The following is an 8,112-nucleotide window of genomic DNA, read 5'->3' as shown; positions in this document are numbered from 1 at the left end:
AGTTCAGGTGATACCCTGGGAAGCCTGCACTTTTCTGAAAAGAAATGAAGGAGAGATAGATATGGGGGAGAAGAGAGATGGGAGAGGACATTGGGAGGAATGGAGGAAGGGAAACCAGTTATCATTCCTAGCAGAGTATATGACACATAACATATGCTTAAAATATCTTGAGGGGCATGTAAGTGAATGAAAGCTTTATCTCAAGGTTAACATGTACTGAAAAACATTTGGGCCAACAGAGTTAGCCTGCAGAGGGAAGCTAGAAAACAGAGAGTATAAGGCATAGGGAATGTATATATTGCTGTAGGACCTAAAATGTAATTCTCCATGACATATTTTGAAAAGATTACAACAAAAGCAAAATAGCATTTTGCAGATTATGTTGACCCTGACTTTGAGTGTCTTATAGAGGTGGCATTGTGCATAAAAGATTCCTCTAATTTGCATCATACATATGCAAATTAATTTGCATTCTGCAATATTCCTTATTCTAAAGATTATATAGAGATACCTGCATAGTTACAGGAGTGCTTCTACATTTTCATAATTCAATAAAGACACAGCTGCATATGGTTTGCACTGGGCAGATTATGAGTAATAGAAGCCTGATTAGAGACAAATGGAATAAATATCAGACAGGATCACAGAAGGGACACAAAAAGAATATGGATGGGAATAAAAATTTTGTCCTCTTAGTGATTCTCTAGGCATGTAGAAATTGAGCATATGGAGTAAGGCATGTTTCTAAGTTATGTGGCTAGCTGCTTTGGGCTGTAGCTCAGCCAGTTCCTGAGGTTCTCATTGAATAGCAATCATTAGGTAGAGTTCATTTGTTTCCTGGGGTGAACTCACAAATTAGACTGGAGAAGTATATTCATCTGGAATTGTATTTCTGCTCCCAGAATAAAACAGGAAGAACAAGCAGCATACAGAATCTACAGAATGATTAGTTGTAACAATGAGGGCATGGTGACACTTAGAATGTCAGGGCCCCCTTAGTGGCAGGCAAAGAAAAATTGGATTGATTTCACTGGGACCATCACTGCCAAACAAACATATTGGTAACTCATTTTATTTATTTCCTGTGGTGCATTTTTTTTTTAGAACTCTGGAGTTGAACCTCAAAGATGTCTTCCAATCCATCTCCCCAACTAATTTACTGAATAAAGCTGGAAGCTGACTTGTGGAAATTCATTGGTATCTTTATAGGATGTCAAGGGAATCTTGACTTCCTGAGATACCAAATTCAGGTTTCTCCTCAACAGGATTCTGACTAGAAATAACATGGTAACCATAGAAACACCCGTTCAATGAATGGCCATGGGAGAAATGACAGCACAATTCCATTCAAGAAAGAAAAAAGCAGACAGAATTCCTTGCCAAATTTGATATAGAAAAGGATTTTTTTTCCCTCAACACAAAAGCATTGTATAACACTCAGAGGAGGGGTATGGAAGCTTTTTGTTGTTGTTGTTGTTGTTGTTGTTTGCTTGTTTTTTACTTTCACAGAAGTAGACACTATTTACCTTTCATCCATTCAACAAATATTTTTGAATTCCAATCGCATCTTAGGTAGTGTTTTAAGCACTGCAGCAAACAGCTCTCTGGTTGAATGGGTGAACACGATAGTAAGTAAATGCTTTCTGTACAAGGAAGCGATGGGGCAAAGGAGAAGAGAGCAGGGAAAGGAGACATGGCACAATGATAAATAAATAGCAAGAGGATGCTGATTAAGGAATGAGCAAAAAGACTCCAGTGAGAAGGTGATAACTGAACTGTGGCATGAAAGCAGTAGGGAAATGGAGTAAATTTTGTTTTTTCTCGAAAATTGTATTTACTTATTTACTTATTTTGGAGGGGTGTGTGTGTGTGTGTGTGTGTGTGTGTGTGTGTGTGTGTGTGTGTGTGTAGAGGGTGGGTGAGCTGTAGCATGTGCAGCATGGTCAGAAAAATGACTTGACGAATTTCACTCTTTTTTCCCACAGTGTAGATCCCAGAAATCAGTCTTGGAAGCAAGCACCTTTCCATGATGAGTCATCTCACCCGTAATTTCTTTTATTATTATTATTATTATTATTATTATTATTATTATTATTATTATTTTATTTTACAATATAATTTAGTTCTACATATCAGCCACGGATTCCCTTGTTCTCCCCGCTCCCGCCACCCTCCCCTTTCCTCCAGCCCACCCCCCATTCCCACTAATTTCTTTTTATATTAGACACACAGAGTAACTTATGCCAAAAACCCTGTAAGGAGTAGGCTTTGATAACGGAGCAAATGTGAGGAAGCCTCTGATACCAAAAGAGGGCAAAGGAGAATGGCAGGGGTGATGGACACAGCTCTGGTCATGGACAAATGCACAATTTATAGAAAAAGAACTTAGATTTTACCTTTATGAATAAGAAAACTCTTAATCGGATGAAGAATATGATCTCTCTTGAGTTGTAGAAAGATGGCAATAGCTGAAATGTGGAGACTGGCTTGTACTGGATACTGAAGGATACACACAGAGCAGTCAGTTAAGGGCTACTACAGTCGTTCACAAGACAAGATATGTATGTGCAGCAGGATAACAAAAGTAGAAAAACTAAGCAACAGCAGGCTCTCAGCACATTCTGAAGGCAAAATCGTAGTATTTACCAATGAAATGAATGCAAGTGGCTAGCACGGTGTGTGATTGGCATAAGAAAAAAATAAACATCCATCAAATTATAAAATTATCCAAATTCCATCTGCCTACTTCTCCCAGAGAAAACTGAAACTTAGAGAAATAAAATTAATTGCTATTGCTTTTCATAACTCCATTCTGGATTTGTATAGTAGCCCTCTTCCACGGTGCTTTGGTTGATCTTTCGATGTGTCAAATTGTCTAGGCCATAGTCCCTCATTATCCATTTTAACACTAACAGAACCTTGCTTATATGATTGAAACATATAAGTTTACTGCAGAAATATTATAATGGATATTTTCTTATACATTCAGGGTAGATGGAAGATCATAAGCTAGACCAAAGCACTGAGATAAAGCTTCTCTGATACAGACATTCTACCAGTGAACAACAACTTCTGTCTTGCTATGGTAAAATGGGTCTCCAGTGTCCCATGTACTAAAACCTTGGCATCAGCCATGGCACTACTTGATAATGATAGATGCTTTAGAGGTGGGACCTAGTAAGAGGGATTTAGGTCATTGGAATGTGCCTTGAAGTAGATGTTGAGACTCTATCCCCTCTGTATCTCTGCTTTCTGGCCACCATGAGGTGAGTAGCTCTGCTCCTCCACATATTCCTGCCATAATACAGGAGGGTTTTAGAGGTATAGAAAAGAAGGGAAAAATGATGTAATAACATTATAATCTCAAAAATTTTTTAATGTTTTTTAAAAAGAAAACATAAGTTTTATGTGGTGAGCTTATGTTTCATGTATTCTTCTGTTTGCTAAACATCTCATTCTGTTTACATAAAGAAGAGGACTATTTACTCTAATAACTAAGACATTGCCTGGGTCTTGGAGAGAGCAGCTTCATGGAACCTCTCTCCTGCTGCTGACTTTCTCATCTACTGTACAAATGAATCTCACACTGGACCACCGAACTGCCTTTCCTATTCAGTCTTCTTTCCAAACCACTTGCTTCACTTTAGTCTTACATATAATAGTCATTTTGTTATTTATCGTAGTGAATTTAAATCAGTCACAGCCCCTGCTCTCCCTGCCTAGGCTCAACTTGCTGGGTGACTGTGTAGTCTCAGACCCCTTCCAATAGTTAACTCTCCCTTTCTCATGTTTTCCAACTCACAGTCTCAAGAGAAGGAAAAGAACCTAGGTGTCCCAATATTCAACAGAGTTGTTTTAAATATATATAAAGTTAAAAGGCCACATACTCTTTCAAAAAGACAGTTGATGTGATAAAAGAAGAGAACTCCACAGTGAAACATATTACTACCCGAGATGCCTGGGCAGCTTGACATCCCCTCCTGCTTGAAGGAATAGTTTCTCATCTCTGGCCCATCTTTCTCTCTGTCTTTGCAATTCCTCCCTTTTTCATATGGCGCTTCTGTATTTATGTTCCACCATTTCCATCTTGGTTTCTAATCTTCCTTTAGAGTGATTCCTGGGGCTATCTCTATGAAGTCATATAGATACTAAGCACTGTCAGAAACAAACGTTTGTGCACATATTGAATTGTTTCGAGCGTATGGTATCAGTAGATGTTCTGTGAAACCTTCTGATGGTGGTGATGGATGAGACCCAGCAGCAAGGAAAAGGAAATTGATACAAGAATATGTGTTTTTCCCAGCCAAGGTAAATCACTACCATTTCTAGGATAAATAGGTTCCAAAATAATCAGCTTCCCTCTAGCTGGCTGTTTGGTGTCCTTGAAGGATGAAATTGTATCCAAGACTCAGTAATTATTTGTGGTGTTGTCAGATGGAAAGGTCTGTGTGTCTATAAGGCATTTCTAGAGGGGACAGATGTGTGGGATAGTGACAAGTCCTGGGGGATTGGGGGGAAACTGGACCCATCTGAATGTAGGTGGCATCAATAGCTGGTTAGTGAGGACCAATGCCATTGAGTCATCTTTGGCAAGGTTTTAATGTAATGTATCCATTACGCCAACACTGTGGTGACTGATGACAGAAGCTGGGTGACATCAGCTGGCTGAGTCATTTTGTCTACTTAGCTATTTAGTGTCCCTTCCTTGATGAACAATCTCCAGTGGGCATTATCATGAGCTACAAAGACATTTAAACCTCATCTGGACTGTAGGAAACTTCCTGTATTTCCTTTTTTCTTTTTTCCTTACCTCCAACAAGTCCTTGTTATTTTGCAAAGAGGAGAAACAGCTGTGGTCTCCTGACACTATTCATTCGGAGTGTATGGGACTAGAGAGTCATAACAGTGCTTTCTCGGCTTACAGCCATGTACAGAGACAACTCATGTATGAACCAGTCTTGTCCTCTGTCTTTTTTGTCATCTGATAAGAAGGTTCCTTATGTGGCCCTAAGAATGAGCTGAGGGAGAGGAGCCATGTAACATGACAGCTATCATGGAGGCCTGGAACAACTGCCACCCATGTGTGCCTTCCTGCTCTGCTCATCCACAAGCCCACATATAGCCCTTCCATTTCACCATGAATTGCTATTGGTTCAACCCAACCTTATAACTTGATGTATCAGATGACTCACATGGATCATTTTTTTAATGCATGGTCAATTGATCATGATATTTTTCTCTGTCAGTTCCCAGTAACACAGCCAGAATACTTACCAATAATATGTTGGACTCTAACTCTCTCCTACAGATGACACTGCCTTGCTTGAGAATCTTACGAGTTCACATTGTAATTTGCCTACTGAGGTTTTCCAAAACCTGCAGACATCTTTTTACATCATACATACATAACATTCATTCTTCAAGACCATATGCCCCAGACATACTGCAGAACCTTTTCTTATTCTGAGTTTTAATTAAAGTTAGTCATCTTCTCTGTTGCTTGGGGCATGGGTTGCAGCCTGTGCCAAGCATGAAATATGCTGTCCTCAGAAACCACGAAGGCCCTAAAAGTGGTAAATGTGAAATGCAATAATCTCTTCTTTTCTTCAGAAAGAATGTCCAGACATGTTCAAAATAACTATATTCTTTAGAACTACATGTCACAGCCCTGAATGATCATGACATTTATCTTCCATTCATTGAAGTATGTATATTTCACCAAGGCCCCCAAAGTACTTCTCATTTCTTCCTTATCCAGTTTAGTTAACCATCACAATCTTCTTCTTCAGAAGGAAAAAAAAAAACAAGAAAGAGATAGAGGTTGGAGGGGTCCCTCAGTGATAGAGTACTGCCTATCTTCTACAAGGCCCTGGTTTCACTTCCCCCATATGCAAAAAGGAAGAAAAATATTCTAAACAAGCGTCTATGCTCTTTGGGACTATATTGTGACAACGGGCAGGAAAGTTAAAAACAGTTCAAGGCAAGAACATGCTGCTCTATGTCTCAGAGTGTATTCACTGATACAGATACATCTTGAAAATGATGGGGGAAGATCTGAGTTTCCAGGTTAATGAATCTGGAGCTGTTAATCAGCTCTAACAGTGCTGGAGCAGCACAGCAGTTGTAAATAGGTTCGTTGCTTCACTGTCTGGAGCCGAGCACTACCACTTGTTCTAGAAGCCATGTTGGCGATAGAAGTGAATGATTCAGTGAACACCCCAGTGGATCCATCGGGTCTCTCTAAGGGACTGAGAGCAGTCTCATCATTCAGTCAGAAGAGGGACCTGCTGGTTCAGTGACTAGTGAGCAAATATAAGAGTCTACCAAGTACTAAATAGACTCACTCTGATTTTGTATCTGATGACTAGTAAAGGGTCACCTACTGACTCCATGAATGTGGGGAACCCCCTGTGAAAGGGAGTGGTTCCAGTTACTGATTGGCTCTCATAGATGTCCACTGCATGTCCCTAGGATTCATTGTCAATTTAGACTATTTGAACAGTAGTCAAAATGATTATGTATTCTCTCTTACCCATGTTATAATCACTAGTTACAGGTTCCTTGGGGAAGAACCAAGGGCCTGTACTTAATGAACACTTAACATGAAGTTATATGTTTCTTTTACTTGGATACCTAACTTAGCTAACAAGCAGTGAAATCTAAAATTAACAACTGACTCCACTTCTTGAAACTGGATAAGGGATTTTGACCTCAAGATAAACACTCTTAAAATTCTGATTATCTTATCTTTAACTGATTTGAATGGACTGATCAAGAATATCTTTGATGGTTCCCTTTAGATTCCCTCTTATTTCATCTCCATGGACCAGTGTGAGTCAGACCTTTCTGGCTATTACTCAGATTAGTCACTGTATTAGTTACTTTCCTGTTGCTGTGATAACATACCATGGCCAAAAGCAACTTAGAGGAGACAAGTGTTTATTTAGTTTACAGTCCCTCATATCAGAAACAGCATGGCAGCAGGAATGGAGGAGGCCAGCCACAGTCAGGAAACAGAGATCTGCTTACAGGATAAATGTCTGTATAGAGGAAGCAGAGGTCTGTACCAGGAAGCAGAGGTCTATATCAGGAAGCAGAAGTCTGTATATAGGAAGTAGAGGTCTGCATACAGGAAGTAGAGGTCTACATATAGGAAATAGAGGTCTGCATACAGGAAGCAGAGGTCTGCACACAGGAAGCTGAGGTCTGAATACAGGAAGCAAACAGAAAGAACAGTAAATGAGGCCAGGTTATAAAATCTCAAAGTTTGACCCCAGTAGCTCACTTCCTCCAGCAAGGCTCTACCTCCTGAAGGTTCTGTATCCATCCCAAAAAGTACAACCAGTTCACAGGCAGGCATTCCTGTTCAAAAGCCTATAGGGGACATTTCTCATTCAAACCAGCAGACCACTTATAATTGTGACCACTTTGCCTTCAATAGTAAAAAACTACCACTGGGTACTCATTGTTTTGGCTTCTTCTTTGTTTCCGTCAGGATTTGCTGTTCTGTAAGAGTGTCTTGCTGCTGTTCCTGGCCTACAGAGGACAGCCAACACTTACTTCCTCATGTATGCCCTTCCTCCTCGCATCAGTACCTTCTGTATCAGCCAGTAAATGAATACCTGTGGATCCTTGTGTGAAACGTGGCTAGGAGGAAAGTATTCTGCTTTACATGGTATGTCTCTTCCAGTATGAGTATTTCTGTGAACTTTTTGAGCCATTAATTTGGTCAGGGGGAAAGTGGAAATCAGAAGGGGGTGGAGAAAATAAAAGAAGAGAGGGTCCATATTATATCAGAATATTGTAATCCAAGGGGAAATGATAGCTTTCAGCAGGAAGGAACAGGGCCCTTCTGTGACTCAGAGGAAATCAAGGGTTCAAGATTTTCAAGTATTATAGCATAATGCCTATAATCCACTGCACTTTGGAAAGGTAAGCTTGGGCTACATAATAAGTTTCAAGATAACCTGGCCTAGTGTGTGATACTGCCTCAAAAAACATGTTTGTTTCCAAATGCATCAACCTAGATGAAGTACTCCAAGCACTAGAACCTCATGCTTTCCCAGTTAAAGCCAGATCTCAGTAAAGCAGATTTATTGGGGTTTGCATATC

The 8,112-nt window shown here is 39.9% G+C and overlaps 1 long non-coding RNA gene across 2 annotated transcripts in view; it reads left to right on the top strand.

Annotated features, from left to right (window-relative positions):
* The first annotated feature begins 994 nt into the window (after window positions 1–994).
* The window catches only part of LOC131922657 (uncharacterized), a 47,696-nt gene continuing 40,578 nt past the window's right edge, over window positions 995–8,112 (top strand). For both annotated transcript variants that reach the window (XR_009382353.1, XR_009382354.1), the window contains exons 1-3: window positions 995–1,061; window positions 1,986–2,045; window positions 7,496–7,675. This is a non-coding gene — a long non-coding RNA (uncharacterized LOC131922657). The remainder of the gene's footprint in view (window positions 1,062–1,985; window positions 2,046–7,495; window positions 7,676–8,112) is intronic.

Source organism: Peromyscus eremicus, chromosome 12 (assembly GCF_949786415.1).
Source record: "Peromyscus eremicus chromosome 12, PerEre_H2_v1, whole genome shotgun sequence".
Lineage (NCBI taxonomy): Eukaryota > Metazoa > Chordata > Mammalia > Rodentia > Cricetidae > Peromyscus > Peromyscus eremicus.
The sequence above is the reverse complement of the archived record's forward strand: the minus strand, read 5'-3'. Positions and strand labels throughout refer to the sequence as shown.